Raw genomic sequence first — 20,978 nt, 5'->3', positions numbered from 1 at the left:
TCCATATCCTTTTAATTTGTTTCATCTGACTAATTGCTCTGGCTTGTGTTTCAAGAACTATGTTAAATAGAAGTGGTAAAAGAGGGCAACCATGTTTTTTTCCAGTTTTTAGAGGGAATGCTTTCAATTTTTCTCCATTTAGAATCTTATTGTCCTAAGGCTTAGCATAATAGCATTTACAATGTTGAGATATGTTCCTATTATCCCTACTTTCTCTAGTATTTTGAACATGAAAGGGTGATAAATTTTGTCAAGTGCTTTTTCTGCATCTATTGAGATGATCATATGATTCTTATCTTTAAGTCTATTGATATGATGAATTACATTTATTGATTTTCATATGTTGAACCAACCTGGCATCCTGGGATGAACCCCACTTGATCATGGTGCATGATCTTTTTGATATGTTTTTGTATTTGATTTGCCAGAATTTTTTATTGAGAATTTTTGCATCTATGTTCATTAGAGATATTAGTCTGAAGTTTTATTTCTTTGATGTATCTTTGCCTGGTTTTGGAATCAAGGTGATATTGGCCTTATAGAATGAGTTGGAAGTGCTCCCTCTTTTTCTATTTCATGAAATAATCTGAAGAGTATTGACATTAGCTCTTCTTTAAAGGTCTTGTAGAACTCAGCTGTGTATCTATCCAATCCTGGGCTTTTCTTGGTTGGTAGGCTTCTGATGGTGTCTTCTATGTCATTGCTTGAAATTAATCTGTTTAAATTGTGTATATCATCCTGATTCAATCTGGGCAAATCATGTGACTCAGAAATTTGTTGATGCCTTCAATATTTTCTATTTTATTAGAGTACACATTTTCAACATAATGTCTAATTATCTTCTGTATTTCTGTCTGTTATGATAGTTCCTTTTTCATCATATATGTTAGTAATTTGAGTTTTCTCTCTCCTTCTCTTTGTTAGCATGGCTAAAGGTTTATCAATTTTATTTATTTTTTCAAAGAACAAACTTTTTGTTTTGTCAGTTTTTTCAATTGTTTCTTTTGTTTCTATTTTGTTGTTTTTAGCTCTGATTCTAATAATTTCCTATATTCTTCTGCTTTGGGTGTTAATTTGTTCTTCTTTTTCTAGGGCTTTCAGATGTAATGCTAGGTCATTTATTGTTGACTTTTTCTTCTTTTAAGGAATGAACTCCATGTAATGAGCTTTCCTCTAAGTACTGCCTTCATAGTGTCCCAGAGATTTTGATATGCTTTATCAGCATTCTCATTTACCTCTAAAATTTTTCAATCTCCTCCTTGATGGATTTTGCAACCTATTGTTCTTTTAGTAGCATATTATTTAGTCTCCAGGTGTTGGAGTAGCTTTTATTTTTATTTTATCATTAATTTCTAATTTCATTCCATTATGATCTGATAGAATGTGGGGTAGTATCTCTACTTCTCTGTATTTGCCAAGAGTTGCTTTGTTGCATAATATATGGTCTATTTTAGAGAAGGATCTATGTGCTGCTGAGAGGAACATGTATTCACTTGTTGATGGATATATGTCAGTTAAGTCTAAGTTATTGAGTGTATTATTGAGTCCTATAGTTTCTTTGTTCAGCTTTCGTTGGGGAAGATCTATCCAGTGGTGAAAGAGGTCTGTTAAGGTTACCCAGAATTATTGTGCTGTGGTCTATTTGAACTTGAGAAGAGTTTGTTTGATGAATGTAGATACTCCATTGTTTGGAGCATATATATATATTTATAATCATTATGTCTTGTTGGTGTATGGTTCCCTTGAGAAGTATGAAATGTCCTTCTTTATCCCTTTGATTAACTTTAGCTTGAAGTCTACTTTATTTGATATGAGGATGGAAACCCCTACTTGCTGCCATAGTCCATGTGAGTGGTATAATTTTTCTCAACCTTTCACCTTCAGTCAGTGGATGTCTTTTCCTTAGATGAGTCTCTTTGAGGCAGCATATTGTTGGTTTTTTTTTTAAATCCAATCTACTAGACTGTGTCTTTTGATTAGTGAGTTTAGGCCATTAACATTATGGGTTATTATTGAGACATGATTTGTATTCACAACCATTTTTGTTTATTTTGGTATTCAACTTGACTTGGTTTTTTCTTTGATTGGTATTTACTTTAGTGTAATACCTCTCTCTACTGATTTTCATTGTTGTTTTTCATTTCCTCTTCATGGAATATTTTGCCGAGGATGTTCTATAGTGTAGGCTTTCTAGTTGTAAATTCTTTTAACTTTTATTTATCATGGAAGGTTGTTTATTTCATCATCAAATCTAAAGCTTAATTTTGCTGAATACAAGATTCTTGGTTGGCATCCATTTTCTTCAGAGATGGATATATGTTGTTCCAGGATTTTCTAGCTTTTATGTTCTGGGTTGAAAAATCTGCAGATATCCTAATTGGTTTTCCCCTATGTGGAATTGGATTCCTTTCTGTAGTGGATTTTAAGATTCTCTCCTTATTCTCATTATAATGTTTATATTTATATTTTCATTATAATGTGCCTTGGTGTGGATCTGTTGTGATTTTATACATGTGGCATCCTGGAAGCCTCTTGTATTTGGTTTTCCAATTCATTCTTCATGTTTGTAAAATTTTGTGATATTATTTCATTGAATAGATTGTTCATTCCTTTGGTTTGGAATTCTATACCTTCCTCTATCCCAATAACTCTTAAATTTGGTCTTTTTATGCTCTCCCATATATCTTGAACGTTCTGCTCATGGTTTCCTACTCTCTTCACTGTGTGATCCGAGGAATTACCATTGCACATCCGAGGAATTACCATTTTACCCTATAAGCTTATAGTGCCCCTGAAGTGTTCTAATACCTCTCCTTGGAGGGGAAGGATGATGTTAATAGATCCCAGTACAAACAATATACTACCTTAAACCAAATAGACTATTAAGACATTTAGAGTTTGGTCATAATATACAGAAATGATGATTTCAATTAATATCAACAATATCAACAGTAGGTTTACAAAAGGGTTTTACAGTTTCTGATGGTAGACAGAGAACTGGGGTGAGGTGTAGGATGGGATGTTGAGAGGGTAGGAGGTAAGGATATAGAGTTATTATATCTTAGGATGTGTGAAAGAAGAATCTAAAAAAGAAGTTTAGTAACAGGAGAAGATAGAGGAAGTAATTTGGGGTAGACAAGTAAGTGGGATGATAGTAAAGTACATAAAACAAACACACATAAATATTAAGACAAATAAAAAGTATAAAAATAGGAGAAAAAAGACTATACAACACAACTGTAATATTCTACTCAGACATCCTAGTCCTCAGTATCCTAATTCATGCAAAGTACTTGGTTTCACATATGTTGGGGATGTGAGGGCAGGAGAATAGAGTGGGAGAAGGGAAAAAAAAAGAAAATCTCAAGGAAGAAATAAGGTTTGTTTTGGTTGGAGATCAGTATCTTTCCTACTTCCCTTCTCATACAATAGATAAGGTTATCTGTTGTTAGCTGGTATCTCCACCCTCAGAATGGTGAAGGTTACCAGGGTGGGAGGGTTGGTCTTTGGTGCAGGGCACCTAGAAGTGGGCTATGGCACCTGCTGGTACCCGATGGGAGCCTGCATCTCAAGGATCTCTTGTGGGGCCAGCCTGTATGATGTGGGCAACCTGGTCTTATCTCCTTATCTCCCCTGTAGACCTCACAGTTTCTGGTCACTAAATTAGTCTCTAAACTGTATCTCACTCACCCTCTCCCTTTCTACTTCTTAATCGGGACTTTTCTCTATGGAGGTCTTCTGGGTTGAGCTTTGGGGATTGCACACATATCTTGGAGAGCTGTGTTGTACTGGGCAGTCACCGTGCTGGGTTAGTGGCTGCTGAAGAGAGAGGGGAGTTGGAAACTACCTGCCCAGCCGGTGTTCCAAACTGGGAGTTACCCCAACTAAAGATGGCGACACAGGTGACCCAAGATGGAGGCAGCTACTTTCAGCAATGAGGTGTGGGGGGAGCTGGGCGATGGTGTTGGGTATTGTGTTCAGAGATGAGCTCTGTGGCCACAGTGTTGTGGCTGTTGGCTGTGTTCAGAGCCTGTGAGACATCGCCAGGTGCAGGTAGGCTATCACACAAAGGAGAGAGACTATGGCAGTGGCTGCAGAGTCCCAAGACGGAGGCAACAGGGGGAGCCCCATATTTGTAGGTGGGAGTCCACATGGGAGTGGTAGCACATGGGCAGCAGCTAGGTGTCCTGTGTGGGAGCAGAATCTGGGATTTCTGCATGGGTGGGTGGCCAGGAACCCTGTGTGGGTGCTGATGCCAGTGGTCCCGCTTGGTCATCCGTGAATCCTTTTTGGGTAAGTAGTCAGGAGTCCTTCTCTGATGCTGAGGCCTGGAGCTCTGCCTGGGCAGGGCAGCTGTGATTTCTGCACATGAGCAACTGTTGGGGGCAGCGGGGATCCTCTATCACTCGCAGAGAAGCAGTCTTCCCACTACTTGAGTCCCAGGTCACGGAGCGACACAGATTGCTGCCTCCCTCTGGCCATCTTGGATCCCCTTAAATTTTTGATTATACTCAGTCCTGTACATTACTGTATACTGTCTTGCCTTATGTTCCAATCTGTTAGTTTATATATTTCATGCCTTGTTAGTTTAAGTATTTAAACTTACATCTCCCAAATGCAGTAATTTTCTTGGAGAAATGGTATATATATATATATATATAACCTCTATGCAGATGAAATAAAAACCCAGCACCCACCTGGCTTGGTCTCAGCAGAGTATTGCAGACTGATTCTAGCAATCAAGGGTAATTAGAAGTAATTCCAGTCTTAACTGGTGTTTCTCTGATATCATTAGAAGAGGATCTAATGCATAGCCCAAGGCAATAATTCTCCAAATGCTCCTTCCCTGAACAATCTGTCCCAAAGTGTCTTTCCTTAGAGCTCACTTTAGTTTCTCTTTTTTCAAAGCCATTGCCCATCCTTGCTGCTCTGTTCATCCCCAATGGATTACCTCCAATCCATAGTTTAAGACTCAGGCAGAGGTGGAGATGGAGTTGGGGACAGAAGGGGACAGTCCTATTAGACAACACTAGAATTTTCCACCTCAAATGAAGGAAATGGGCATGAGAGATGGAACAAAATCTAATTACTTTTGCTTAGTAATTTTTGTACCTATTAAATATATGTACAAAGATTAGATCTATTATAGACAAGGTCTAGAACTCAGCGTATTAAAGCTGAGATTGTTTTGGAAATCAAGGGAGAGGTTTTTTGCAGTTTGTTAGTTTTTTTCTTGAGAAAGAAAGTGATATTTACTGAATGCAGGATACTGTGGAATGCCCCTTTCATATTATTTTGTTCAGCTAGTTCAACATTGCTAACAGAACATATTATAGCTTTGGTCTTACACTTGAGGAATATAATGGGTTCCTTCGGTGTATTTGTACAGCTCATTGCATTCTCTAAGAAATTGTCCTGCCAGATTCCCCCATCCACAAAGGTAACCTTCCTCATTGGTGGGAGCTGAGGTATACATGTGACATGAGGTGAGCCAATCAGGTGTTCTATCTCAGGAATTTGAAATTAAGGTTCCATTTTGGCAGTGGCTGGAACTAGAACTTGTAAGTCAATTAACCCTTTCAGAGAGTGGATCTCTGGATAATCTCAGCTAGTTGACTTGCATGGTGAGGTAGGTAGAAGCTGGAGAAGGTCAGTGTCCCTGCTAACCTGCTGATGGAAGAATAGAGAGACTAAGAAAACTACTGGGGAAGGGGAGAACTAAGAGCAAACCAGATGAGGGAAAAGAGAAGAGCCCTTGGGGAAGTTTTAAGAAGAGAAATTTGAAGGATTTGCTGGGTGTGTGGAGACACTTCTGCACTGTCCATCCTGTGAGAGTCGTAGCAAGATCAGTTGAGGCCCTTCTGTTTTGAGGAGTGCAGGCTGTTCCTGAAGCAATACATTGTCCTGTGTCAATGCTAGTGTGGGGCAGGAGCAGGGACTGGAAGTGAGGCTAGCTGGCATATGCACTAAACAGGTAAACTGTGGGGCTGTGACAGATCTCTATGGACAGAGGAGCAGACAAAGGATTTCCTCCAAAGCCTGGCTTCTGATCTGTAGAGAGATAAGAAATCTTGTCTTCAGAGAGAAATAAATGTGAGGGATAGAGTAACAGTCTTATGTTTTGCAGGTGGTGGTGATGTTTGGTTAGAAACAATTCCTCATTCTTGCTCTTTTCTGAGGTCTTAACTCCTTTTGGGCCTGTTATGGTCTAGATGTGCGGTGTCCCCCAAAAACTCACAGTGCAAGAAAATTCAGAGAAGAACCCAACCAGTGAATTAATCCCCTGAACGGGATTAACTGAATGGTAAGTGAAAGTGGGTAGAGTGTGGTTAGTGGAGGTGAGAATTGGTGGTGGGGCTTTGGGGTACATATTTTGTATCTGCTTTCTGATCATCATATGAACTGCTTCGCTCCAGTAAATTCTTCTGCAATGATGTTCTGCCTCACCTCGAGCCCTAAGGAATGGAGCCAGCCTCCTATGGATGGAGACTTCTGAAAGCTTGAGTCCCGGAGTAAACTTTTCCTCTTCTAAAATTTTTCTTGTTGGATCTTTTAGTCATAACAGTGAAAAAGCTGATTCAATCAGGGCCCTTGCTTCCTGGGAGGCATTCTCACATACTTATTATAAATTCTCTTTTTTACTTTGGTGTAGCTCAGTATGGGTTTCAGTACTAGCTATAAAAAACCTTAATACCATTGGCTCTCTGTATCCACAGGTTTCACATTTGTGGATTCAAGCAACTTCAGATTGAAATTGCTTGGGAAGAAAAATGTGCCTGAACTGAACATATATATGTTTTTCTTGTTATGATTCCCCAAAAATACCATGTAACAATTATTTACACGGCATTTACAATTTATCATGTATTATAAGTAATCATAAGTAACCTAAAGATGATTTAAATATAGAGGGGGAAGTGCTCAGGTTGTATGTAAATACTACATTATTTTAAGTAAGGGACTTGAGCATTGGAGGATTCTGGTATCCTTGGGGATCCTGGAACCAATTTCCTTTGGGTACAGAGGGACAGCTATAATTGCATTGAATCTATGGCTCCTACAGATTTAAGAATTGATCAAAGTCCTCTGGCTACTGAGTGGTACTTGCTGGGATTCAAACCTGTCTCCTAGCACTCTCCCCACTCACATTCTGCCCAGTCACTCTTGTCATCTCCCTGTTTTTCAAATGCCAGACTCATGCCTATCCTATTGGGTTCTATTTATATTGCTCCAAACAATCTTCAAGGTCACTCCCTCACCTCATTCAGGTCTCAATTCAAATGCCACTGAGAGTTACCTGCCGTGACGACTTCATCTAAAATAATTACTTTCGAATTTCTTTCTAGACTTTATTTATCTATTTAATTTTTACTAGTATGTATCAATTCCTAATTTCATAGTACATATTTATTTTACTTATGTAATTCTTTTAATGAGAATATAAGCTTCTTGAGGGCTGGGATCACCTCTCTCATTTATTGATGTATTTTTGGTGCCCTGAGTAGAACTTGTATTTGGCATGTAGGAGGCACCTAATAAATGTTTAATCAATTAATTAAGTGCATATTTATTTCCAACTTCCATGTTATTTTCTTGGCCTCACAGTACATGATACAATCCTAGGAATATTCACAAATAACACCCTCTCAGATTAAGGATGGAAACCTTGCCTGAAGGGCATGCTGTGGAACTCGACTCCTTGGTGTGCAGGTACAATGGGTAACTGATGGCTATTCTTCTGTACCAAAGAAGTGGAGGCGTTGCAGAATGCTCTCATCCAGTGTTTATAACAACAGAATCAAAAGTGCATAATCTCCTTTCTAGCTGCTTTCCCACGGTTAGTTTTCCTGGACTTGGAAACAAAGCCTCCGTGACAGAGTGCTTTTCTCCCCGTGGTACCGTGTGGTAACTCACAAATGACATCTACTGTGTACTGATGTTTTCAGGGTCTGTGGCAAAAGACTGTTGACTTTTATCATGCCCACTGTCCCCAATCAGCCCGAGAAAGATTCTGGCTTGCTAAGGCTACCCTGACTCCACAATAAAACAACTGTTGAGGACTTGGCAGGATCCAAAAGTGGCACTTATGGGAGGTCAGGAGAGACACATTAAAGAAGGATCCAGAGGAAATGGGGGCCAGTCTATCCAGGCCAGTCTAGGCTCTTTCAGTGTATCATTTTGAAATAAGCCTATCAATCCAAAGGTTTAGCTATGGCTTTCATATCTGCCCCCATGATACCATGAGGATGGTGATTCCCGTTGATTTTATTGCCTTGAACCATGGACTAAGGAGAAGATCCAAGGGTATATCCACCACCAGTACTGGAAAAATGCAAAGATAGATACGAAACTCCAGAAGGAGGAATGGGAAGGGCAGTAGAATGAATCGGACATAACTTTCCTATGTTCATATATGAATACATGACCAGTGTAACTCCGCATCACATACAACCACGAGAATGGAGAATTATACTCCATGTAAACAGAATCTTTAAGGTTACAAATTCAGAGCAGCTTGAAAAAGACAGTTGATAATTTTTTATTTGATGAATCACAACATGAAGTCAGACATTTACCCAAGGTAGATGATAGCCTGGTTTCTAGCCAGAGTCCTGTCTGACGCAAGGGAAAGATGCAGAAGTATTTATAGCCATCTCCAGGCCTGGGGAGACAGTGCCTGGAGCCTTCCCACCTAAGTACATGGAGTCGGAGTCACTAAAACTATCAGTTCCATGATAGGTTTAAGGCACTTTGTTCCTTGACTTAGCCCTGCCAAAATTCAAAACCTGGTGAAATGGCTGCCATGGCTGACCAGATGTCCTTTCTTCTCAAGCTCCCTGACAGAAAGTGAAGAGGAGATCTCATTCAGTAACTCCCTACCTAGCTCCCACCATCTGAAGACATTAACAGTTCATTCCAATCCTCCCTCCCTCCCATCAGGAGCTACCCAGATGGCTGCTTACTCTTTCCCTTGCCTGGGCATATTCTGAAGGCCTACACGCCCATTACCACAGGAAGTGGCAGCCTTCTGTCTCACCTCTTTGCTTTGTTTATCATTTAAAAAATGTAATGTGACAGGAGGGATGATCCGATGCCCAGAGACTGAGATGTGTCAACAGATGGCGTGGCAGAAGGAAGGGGTCCTGACCGGACACAGAGCTACAGGTGGAAGGAAGGCCTTGAGGGAGAGAAGCCAGCAGGAAGCCATCTCTTCCGCCTTCAGTTTGAAAGTCCTGAAATGTGTGGCACAGCAAGTCCACTTCTGAGAATTTATCTTTCTGCCAGTTGGGGTCCAACCTAGGAAGAAAAAAAACAAAAACAACCCTGGGTATTTGTAGCAGAGATTAATACAGGAAGTTGTCTTCCACATTTAGGGGCACATTCCAGAGCTGAGCACCATCAGAAAGCTCTCCACCCACTGGGCTGAGGGGACCTAGGGGAGAGGCGTATAATCAGATGAAGAACAAGGTCACCTGACAGAAGTGGGGATTCTACTGGGCCTGCTTGGCAGCAGTCAGATCTTAGAGGAGAGACACAGTTGCTGGTACCTGATCTTCTACTCCCTCTTCTTTCTGTCTCCCATTTATACCTTCCACTGAACAAACCCAGCTGGAAACCAGGGCTCAGCCTTCGGGGGTTCACCCAGCCCTAGGAGACAGAGCAGAACCAGAGGAGGGTAAGAAGTGGACTTGCGTGCTCACTGGCCTGGGGAAGCAACCTGAAGTAAAATAACATGCATTTCAAAAATGAAATGCTTGCAAATGGGTAAATCATAGATTCTTGTACCTAATTATAAGAATTAAGTTTGGATTTAAGAAGTGCTGAAATCATCAGAATCCATTCTAGAAAAAGAAATCCTGGAAAATATAATGGAAGTAGGATATACGGAATAAAAGTCAGAGTTAGGGTAAGTAAAAATAGATTGTGTACTTGTAAATGCTAAGGGGAGAAATAATTCTAGTTGTCGTTGGATAAAATATGCTGTGACAAAACACAAATTACAGCTCATGTTCTCACAAATGATCTGGCCCCCATTTATTTATAGAAGAATGTCTAAATGTTCCCTGTGATATGACATGAGATGGAACTGGTGACAAAGAATCATAGAAAATATGCCCTTTGCCAGGCACAATGGTGCATGCGTATAATCCCAGCTGCTTGGGAGGCTGAGATAGGAGGATCATGAGTTCAAAACCAGCCTCAGTATCAGTGAGGCACTAAGCAACTCAGTGAGACCCTGTCTCTAAATAAAATACAAAATAGGGCTGGGGATGTGGCTCAGTGGTTGAGTGCCCCTGAACTCAATCCCTGGTACCAAAAAAATAGAAAATATGACCTTCACCATGAGGTCTGACCACATGTTTAGGCACCAGTTCAATATCCTGATAGATGATTGGAAACAAAGAATAAAATTGACAAGAAGACAGTAGCACAAGAACTCATCATCATGAAGCTATGGCCTAGTCCTTCACAATGATGAGAATAAGATTTAAAAAGAAGAGATCATTTGATCGTCAAAGAACAATCTAATTTTCATGTTGCCAAGAAAACCTAAACACACAGAAGTTGTGAATTACAAATAGCATATATCAAAGAAGGAGAAGGACAAAAAAGTCCCAGAATAAGGCCAGCTCTTTAAATCGAATTCATTTTGATAAAATTAACTTGGTATATCTTCCCATCTTTCTCCTTTTGCTACAAAGTAATATTTGGTGACTACTGCATTTTACAACTCCTGAATTTTTTCCTATTATCAAGATTCTGTGACCCTGGCCTGTTTTGTTAGAGCAGATTTATTCTATGTCAGGCATGAGCTAAAAAGATTGTTAAGTGAAGAGCATAGTTAAATTTAATTGATACCCAGAGAGGCAATTGATTTTCCATCATTCACTACCAATGAACCTTAGTGGTAGGAGGAAATCCACTCTCTCAGCAAAAAGAAGGAGGAAGTGTATTGGCCTCACCCTCACCCCCAGCAGCCTTCCCATTGGAAACAGATGAACTTGACTTCTATTGGCTAAATCTCTTTGGACCACACTGAGCACTTGACTCCTAAAGCAATCAATCTCTCCAAACTAATCCGAAATTTATGGAGTTGGGAGTGTCCTGGTTCAGGAAACATCATCCAAACTGGGATGATGACAGCAAACCAGAGAATGAATCTTTTTGAGATTTGACTATGAGAGATATGTAGAGAGAAGGTAGCTTCTCATTATGCTAATGTGGTACCATCATCAGTCTGGAGACTCAGTGGCTCCCCCAGAGGCACCGCTCTGCCATGTGGCTATGTGGAGTGATTCCTGTAAAATTAATCTTGAGCCTTTCTTTCCCCTCTCAATGGTTCCATAAGCCATTTAATATCTGCAACAAATCCTTTCCTGCTTAAATTGGTGAGAGTGGCTTCTGTTCTCTGAAACCAACCTTTGACTAATGCAAATGTAACTCCTGCATTAAAGGCATCCTGGCCCCTGGCAGAGCCAGGCAAGTAAACAAATCCATTTGTGCTGACATTCTGGTATACAGACTGCATTGGGCAGGTAGGAGTGAGCCCCTAAACTGGAAGGAGCCAAGGAAGGGTTCACGCTGACCTTTAAAACTGTATGGGAGATTAGCTGAACAAAAGAGTGAAGTTATCCAAGGCCAAAGATGTGTCAAGGGCATAGAACATGAGCAGTGGGGTTGGCGAGGTAATGCAGAAAGTGGCAGGCGACCAAATGTTTAGAGAGCAAGAAAACCGAGTAGGGGAAGATGGAGCATTTGGAAGCCCCTTTGAGTGCATAAACTGAGTGAGGTTGCAAGAGCTCTGACTGTCCTGCACCTCATGCTTCACAGTGTGGTGAAGTGTGGTGCTATGGTCTGGAGATGGTTTGAGTGTGTCTCCCAACAATTTCCTGTGTCGGACATTTGGTCCCAAAAGAGGTGGTGGAATCTTCAAGAGATGTGGCCTAGTGGAAGGTGATTAGGTCACTGGGCAGTGCCTTTGGAAGAGATTAATATGGCTTTGTGGTACCCCAGTTAGTTTTCATAAAAGTGGGCTGTTCTAAAGTCACATTCTTGGGATGCATTTTCCTTCCTGCTTCTCTGTCATTTACCTTTCTGCTCTTCTGCCCTACCTCAGGGGTCCCTCACCAGAAACTACAAAGATGGGCCACCTGATCTTGAACTTTCAGCTTCCAAAACCATGAGCTAAATAAACCTCTATTTTTTGTAAGTACCTTGCATCTGGTATTTTGTTATAGCAACAGAAAACAGACTAATACGGTAAGCCTATCACATTCCTGTCACATCAGCCCTTTGCTGTCGAGAGCTGCTCCGGACAGAAGCTATGTGCACACCTTTAAGACCTGAGTAAAGGGGTACTGAACAGTTATTGTACCCCACAATACATTGGGCTTGACCTCTGCTAAGAAAGGTGTGGCTCCAAGAGTGGGAGTCACCCAATGGGGTTGAATTACACCCACCTGTTTCTTTGTAATCCTACCCCTTTGCCCTTTTTGGGATAGAATGTTCCATGGAACCTCCCCTTGTGTGTCCCCTATATAATAATAAAGAAGTCCAGTGGCTCATTCTCTTCCCATGGACCCCTAAGTTCACAGAGCCATCCTCTGATTTCGAAAAGGTACTTCTGTGTGTTTGCGTGCTTTCTTCACCGTTTTCTTAAGTTATTGGAATAGTCAGATTTTGTGAATCCAGCATGAGGGCACCAGCTCAGGTAGATGGCGATACTTTGCCTGCTTCATCCTTCCAATGATAGCCCTGATCCAGGGTAGGTTAATCACTGTGGCCCTGTCCTATAAAGAAAGTAACACTTGGTACTCTGTCCACTGGACATAAAGAAAGAAGAAGGGAAGGTGTGGGTAGATTTGCCCAAGTCTGTGACTGCTTTAAAGAAAAAAACATTCAGGAATCATGCTCTCTCTTTTATCTCCCACATTCAGTATCCATTCATTCATCTCTTTGTAATTTATCCATCTATTTCTCCTCCATTCATCCATCCATTCATTCATTCTTTCCGTCTACTCTTCACTGTTGATATTTCTCTGTATCTATTTAATTCCTGTACCTGCAGCTACAATATCAAATGTTTAGTGCTTGTGTATGTCAGACAGTGCTCCAGAGGCTTTACCTATATCCACTCAGTTCATTGATCCTCACAACCACCCTGTGATCTGGGTGTTATTTTTATCCCCATTTTACAGATGAGAAAATTTGTCTCAGAGAGGTTAAGTAACTTGCCCAAGGTCACACCTTACATCTACGTCTACCTACCTTTGTCTTTATACTGTTCCTCAAAGGGGGACTCTCTCATTCCATGGATCACCCAGTTTGTTGATTCCATTTTCCAAATACCTCTCAATTTTCCCCCTTCACTCTTTTCATTCAAATTCTATTGTATTTAGTAAATGCTTCCTCCCCAGCTAAGCCACTCCTGGGATGATTCTGTTTTCCAGTTAGTCACTCAAATTTCAACTTCCCCTTTCTCTTCCTCCACATTCCACAACTCAGCACAAGTAGGGTGATCATCCAAGAACAGTGTCCTTGAAGAAGCTGTCCTGAGCACTGAGGTACATCTAGCATGCCTGGCTTGGGGCTGCTACATGGTAATAGCATCCTGCAGGCACTGTGAGAAACAGAAATGCCCGAGAGACATTTTCAAACATCTTAGTTGAAAATCTCTATTAGAAACATGTACACGTGTATAACACTTAAACCTATTTGAAATCCTTAGATAGGTTTATTCACTGAGACACATTGATCCCTGATCACATCCAGACACTGGACTAAGCAGTGGAAATAGTGGTGAATACACCACACCAGAGAGGCTGAATCACCCTTCATGGGTTGCACAGGAGCAGTGCAGGCAAGGGCAACAGGAAATGCCTCCTGAAGAGTAAGACTTGAACTGCCTCCTGGAAAAGGAGCCACAGTTGGCTAGGCAGGCCGGCAGCAGGGAGAGAATGAGCATTCTGATCAGAAAGAGCATCATAGGCACAGTTCCCCGTGAGAAGGAGGCCACATTGAGTCCTGCAGACACAAGAAATCTGGTGAGGCTGGAGGAGAGCGGTGGAGAGGGGGAGGTCCAGGAAGAGGCAGAAGAAAGCCATATTCTATGCAGAATCCAGGGGCCATGTCCAGGGTACTGGCCTTCATCCCAGGGCCAAAAAACCTGGTTGCTTTAAATTTAAAAATCAGTTGCACCCAGGTGTAATTTAAAAGCAGTAAAATGCCCCTTTGTTGAGTGAGCGGCTCAGTGAGCAGCCACCAGCATAGTCAAGATAGAGTGCACTGCCATCATTCAAAAAGTTCTCTCCGGCTCCTTTGTAGTCAATCCCCGGCCCCTGGCAATTGCGGCTCTGCTTTCTCTTTCACTACAAACTAGATTTGCCTGTTCTGAATTCCAGCGAAGGGTACCAGTGCTCCCTTAGGCTTCAGTGTGGAGAAGAGGTTGGAAGGGAGAAAGCCTGGGAGAGGTCCATTAGCAGGAGCCTGCAGTCACCCAGACTTAAGCTGCAGGGTGATAAGGTCAGCAGAGATGGAAAGACATAACACGCTGGGGACATAAGACAGAATCCAGCTCCTCAGCCCAGCTCCAAAGATCCAAGGCCCTGTCCTAGTGAGCCCAAAGCCATCCTCCCTACCGGAAGTCCACATGTGTGATGCTCCCTGCTCAGAACTGCTCCCCAGTCCCAGGCCCAACCAAGGCCCTCCATGTATTTAACTCTACTGTGAGCTGCTACTTTCCTTTGAAAGTCTCTGAATCTCTACCAGGATAAGTCTAGTTCTTCCTGACAACCCAGCATAAAAGTCACCTCTTCTGGGGAATGTGTCCCAGCTTTACCTGGTAGATTCAATCATTTCCCTTTTCTACCATCTCTGCAATCTCAGTAAAATCTATAATATTATTTGTGTATCTCAATCCCCCACAGACTAGAAGTTCCTTAATGATAGGGGCCCTGTCTTCATCATATTTCTTGTGTGATAGATACTCAATAAATAGCTGTTAAACAGATCAGTACCCTCCTTAATGGTCTCTATCTCCCTCTCTCTGTCTCCCACTCCATCTCTCTTTGTCTCTCTCTGTCACTATCTCCATCCCCATCTTTATCTCAATTGATCTCTTTTATGCCAGAGGTTGCTGTGAAGTCATGAAAATAAACCTTGGTGGTAATCATAAGAAAATGGGTAGAGGACTGGGGCTTATAGCTCAGTGGTAGAGTGCTTGCCTTGTATCTTCAAAGTCATGGGTTCGATTCTCAATATCTCACACACACTCACACACACACACATAGAAATTTATTCCCATGGCCAACCAGATTGCAAACAAGCATGGAAGTTCAAGTTAACATTCTTAGACCTACTTCTCTGTGATAGGACTGTTCTGCTGATCAGAGCAGCATAATATTTTGGCAATATTATGTGTGCCGATAGCATACAGAGAAGACCCAGGGACACAATTCTGGGAAGCTGGCTTGGTGTGCTCCCAGTCAGCTAGAAACCCACTCACTTCTGACCCAGCCCCGTGTTCTGGATTAAACCTCAGAAAGAACAGACAACCCACTTCTTGGAAGACTGGCTGGCAGGCCTCACCCAGCCATGCTTGGGTCACCTCTGGCTCGTGCTTCCTGACTGTAAGAGCAGATCTGTGATCTGGCACAGTGTCCCAGATTACCCAGGAGTGGATCCTAGTCCAGAGGGAGCTTATTTGTGATCACTGAACCATGATTTCAGAAGGAAATTACACTTTCTGTTGTCTTTTCTTCCCACTTATGCTTGCTTTTTATCCAAATCCTATTACCCACCCTTATGCTCTTAGAACAGAGTCACCAAGCTGAGTAAGAAGGTAGTGAGATAGGAGGAAATGGATGTTGGAACATGCAACCTCATGGGTGCTTGAGATCATTGCAAGCCATATTTGAGTCGACAGTCCCTTCTTTTTTCTAATTATTAGTGTTCTTTGCAACAAGAAAGCCCCCAAATCTGATTATTTATGGTATGAAGGAATATTCAAGTATATTCTATTTTAGGCCTTCTGACCTTGGAGGGTTTGTCTTAATCAAAACCAGGTTAAGACTTCAGCACTTGCACTGTTTGAAATAAGTTCTACATTTTCCACTTAAATCATATCCTTTGCATGAAATATTTGCTGTCATTGGCTAAAGGTTGCAAAATAGATATGTTTTTTAATTTCTTCTTGATCATAATGAATAAAGTTAATTTGAGATTTGATTCTAAAATACATTACCATGATTAATTGGATCTGGGTGTTCTTAATAAAGGGGAAATCTAATGGACTTTTAAATATGTTAATATATTTTTAATTTTAGGATAGTTTTAAATTTACAAAAAATTATGAAGCTAGTTTATATACCTGACATACAGTTTTCCCTATTATTTGCTTAAATTGATAATATTACACTTAAGTTAGTTTAATACATTTGTTCTAATTAATAAATCATTATTGATACAATGGTGCTAACTAGTGGGCAGGGAATATAGTTCAGTTGGTAGAGTGCTTGCCTCGAATGCACAAGGCCCTGAGTTTAATCCCCAGCACCCCCCACACACATATACACAAACACACACTCACACACACACACACACACACACACACACACACACACACACACACAGAAATGGTGCTAACTAAAATTCATGCTTTAATCATATTTCATTAGTTTTAACCTAACATACTTTTTCTGTTCCAAGATCCCATTAGGATATCACATGTTTGGTGCTCCTTATTCAGGTTTCTCCCGGCTGTGGCAATTTTTCTTGTTTTTAATGGCTTTGATAGTTTTTGCCTATTTTGTTCTTGCTGTTCTTTTTTAATGTGTTAAAATATGCATAACATAACATTTTAACCATTTAATTGCATGGTTCAGTGGCTTTCGGTACATTCACATAATTGGGTAACGATTACCACCATCCATCACCAGGTGCTATACCCATCAAACAAAACTCCCCATTACCTCCTCCCACCCACCCCTGGGAATTACCATTCTACTTCCTGTCTCTATAGAGTTAACTCCTCTGGAGATTTCACATTTATAGAAACATACATTATTTTTTCCTATTGTGTCTTGTCTTATTTCACTTAACAGTAAGTCCTCAAGGTACATTCATATTATAGCATGTATCAAAATTTCACTCCTTGTTAAATTTGAACAATATTCTGTTGTTTGTATACACCAAATTTTGTTTATTTATTCATGTTTTGATGGACATTTTAACTGCTTATATCTTCCAGCTATTGTGTTTATTTATTTTAAACCGTCAAAAAAATACTATTGTCACATTACTTTCTCGAAAAATGCCAAAGACAGTAAAACCTGCATAAAAAACTGGTTCTTTGGGGTTGGAGATGTAACACAGAGGTGGAATACTTGCTTAACATGTGAGAGGCTCTGGATTCAATTTACAATACTGCAAAAATAAATAAATAAATAAATTTTAAAAATGATCCATTTGGTTAACAAGAAACTTTTAAAAATATGTACCAGATCCTTTGCCAGTTGCTGGGGAATACGGCAAAGAAGTTAACATGTCCAAACCAAATAATGAGTCACAAAAGTAAACAATTCCAGCATTGCATGGTGTGTGTGTGGGCGAGGGTGGATGTGTGTAAGGAACCAGATCATAAAAGACTGGATCGAGGCCCGTGGAGAAGGAGGACAAGAAATCTTCATACAAGTGATATTAGAGTGGCCTTTTGAAAGCATCAGTCAAATAAGTAGAAGAAGTATATTCTGAGAGGAAAATAATAATGTCATTAAACAGTATTTGTTTGTGCACAAATAGTGATCATTCAGATTTCCAGTGTGTGCATGTCTAGGTTATGGACTTAGAGGACTGGTGCCAGGACACTTGGGTTCTAAATTCCAGCTTCAGCACTTAAAATCCCTGTAATCTTGAACAAAATTCTTGACTCTACTTTCATTACCTGTCAGGAAGGGTAAAAAAAAATAATATCTCCACCAAAGGAATTTTTAAATATTAAATGATATAACTCCAATCAAATATTTGGTATTATACTTTCTAGGATGAGGGAAGCTTTCCATAACAATTCTTATTATGGAGGCAGAAAGGAGCATTTGAGATTAGTAAGAATTAGTAAAGAGAAACCATGCAAGCCATAGCAAGGAAACCTCCCAAATGTTTCCATCCAGGGGGTAGGGAGGCAGATCTGCACCTGAACAGGTGAAAGATGGGATGAGAGAGGAGGCAGGGGAAGAGGCTATTTTAATAGTCCAGGGAAGACAGAGGGACCCTGAGTTCAGGCAGTGGTGATGGGGATAGAGGGTCAGAGGGCAGGAATGGATTTGAAAGATATGAAGGGGGTAAGACTGATGGAAATTCTTGACCACTTAGGTGAGAAGAGATAGGCAAGAGTATGGCACCATGTCCAGACTCTGGCTCTGTGCTTTGATACTAGAGGAGTCACCAACCAAGATCATGATATAGAGGCAACTGTGGTTTGCAGGAAGCATGCTGTTTGTTCATGAGTGTGGAGGTGAACAATGAGTTCAGTGTTGGACCCAAAGACTTTGAGGCACTAAAGACTAAGAGGAGGGAAGGAGATGGGTCAAGGTCAAAGGGAGGAATTGTTTTTATTTATTTATTTATTTATTTTCTTTATTTGGGCAGAGAAAAATATTTTTTGTACTACTCCCAGCTATCTGCCTTCTGTTCAAGGAAGGCAGAGTCCACCTCAGGAGGGTTCAGGAAGCAGGAAAGAGAGACTTGGCATGTTTATAGCATGAAGGGAAGGAGCAGAGAAAGGTAGAGGTTGAAATACAGGAAGAAGAACATCGATCAGGGATGTGTGAGGTGAGAAATTTGGAGCAGGCATCCTCAGCAGGATTGTTGGTACTTGTGTTAGTTTTTTGTCACTGTGACAAATATCTGGAAAAAAAAATAATTTGGAGGAGGAAAGGTTTATTTTGATGCATGGTTTAAGAGATTTCACTCTATGTTTGGTTGGCTCCGTTGTTTTGGGCCTAAGACAAAGCAGAACATCATGGTGGAAAGGTGGAAGAGAATGACTCAGTTCGTGGCAGCAGGAAGGAGAGAGAAGAAGAAAGAGGAAAGAGCCAGGGACAAGATAAAAAAAAAAAAAGAGGAAAAAGCCAAGAGCACATACCCCAAAGACCTACTCCCTATTATTAGGTCCTATCTCCCATAATTCCTACCATCTTTCAATTTTCCATTCAAACTATGAATACCTCAATGGATTAATCCACTGATGAGGTTAACCCTCATGATCCAATCACTTACCAAGTGCCATAACTCTGATCACTGCTGCATTGGGGACCAAGCCTTTAACACATCAGCCTTTGGGGAACATTCCAGATCTAAACCATAACAGTCCCCACAGACACCTCAGAATAGAATCGACCGGGCCATCTTGCTGGGGAAATGAATTGTGCCAATTATTCAATTTACCTGTAGTTATGAAAAGTGGCATGGGTGGTTGGTACTCTAGAGGCCATATCTCAGAAATGAAGCAAATTACTTGAGCTCTTTGCTGAGAATTTGATTGACCTCTCCTGTCATTAAGCTGAGCTCTGGTGATCCCTTAAGTCTCCTTCTTCTAGGAGAATTGATTTCAATTGCAATTGATGGCTTTCAACAGCAAAATGCAGTCTGTATTTTCAGAGGCAGGAAGTGGGGAGACAGCTTCTTTTGCAAAGGAAAGTCTTACTCTTTGTCTCGCTCTTGCTCAGAGACCCCAAGGAGAACTTGTGGAAATGTTCTCTTCCCTCAAGAGTGGGAAGAGCTCAAAATCCCAAACCTGCCAACTGCTCTGCCAACTGTGATATAGTACATTATGGAAAAGTGTATGCTTTTTACACATAATTGTGCAGGCTCTGTCAATATGTTAGACACTGAATTCTTTTTAAATAGGGGAAGACATATAGCTTCTCTATATCCCAAAGCCCTTTGCTCACCTCCATGTTAGAAAGCAACATATTATACTGATTTCCTTGTTCATGGTAATGATCCCTACAATTCTGAACATTGTTTCAAGAGCAGTGACCAAGTACTCTTCAACTTCTTGTCCTCTGTGCCTAGCATGAGGCTTTTCATACACAGTGGGTGCTACCACTGTTTAGTCAAATTATTCAGTGAATAAATGAAGTTACATTTAAGGAGGGAAAGAGGAGAATTGTTCATAATTATATGTTGAGAAACATGGGTATTTTAGCAAAACGTCAGAAAATCATTTGGAATTAACCCAAAAAAAATGAAAAAGAAAATTTTAACCAACAAAATTCGTTAAGAATTTTTTCAGGGACTGGGTTGTGCCTCAGTGCTGAAGCGCTTGCCTAGCACTTGTGAGGCACTGGGTTCAATTCCCAGCACCACATAAAAAAATAAAATAGAAGTAGTGTGTCCATTTATAACCAAAATTATTTTTTAAAAAGATTTTTTTTTTACTTTATATCTTTTTTTTTTTTTCGGTACAAAACAAAATAAATGATTGAACCCAGGGGTGCTTTATCGCTGCATACATCTCCAGTCCTTTTTAAAATTTTTTATTTTGAGACAGGCTGTTGCTAAGTTGCTGAGGGTCTGGCTATATTGCTGAGGCTGGCCTTGAACTTGAGATACTCCTCAGTCTCCTCGAGGTTCTGGAATTACAGGTATGTGCCACCATTCCCTATCTCAACTCTTTATCCTGAAACAATTTTAGGCATATAGAAAAGTTGCAAGAACAGTGGAGTTCACATATAGCACTCAACCTGTGTTCCCCAAATGGTAACATGTTGCATAACCATCCAACAGGAAATTGTCATAGGCATAATACTAAGGCATAATTAACTAAGTTATGCACAGTTTTGAATTCCCCTTGTTGACTCTCTCATGTCCTTTGCCTGACTCAGGATATAGTCCATGATCCCACATTGTATTTAGTTATAATATCTCCTTAGTCTTTTTGAATCTGTGAGAGCTCCTTGTCTTTCATGACCTTGACA

The sequence above is a fragment of the Ictidomys tridecemlineatus genome, chromosome 2 (genome assembly GCF_052094955.1).
Source record: "Ictidomys tridecemlineatus isolate mIctTri1 chromosome 2, mIctTri1.hap1, whole genome shotgun sequence".
In the NCBI taxonomy this organism is placed as follows: Eukaryota; Metazoa; Chordata; class Mammalia; order Rodentia; family Sciuridae; genus Ictidomys; species Ictidomys tridecemlineatus.
The sequence above is the reverse complement of the archived record's forward strand: the minus strand, read 5'-3'. Positions refer to the sequence as shown.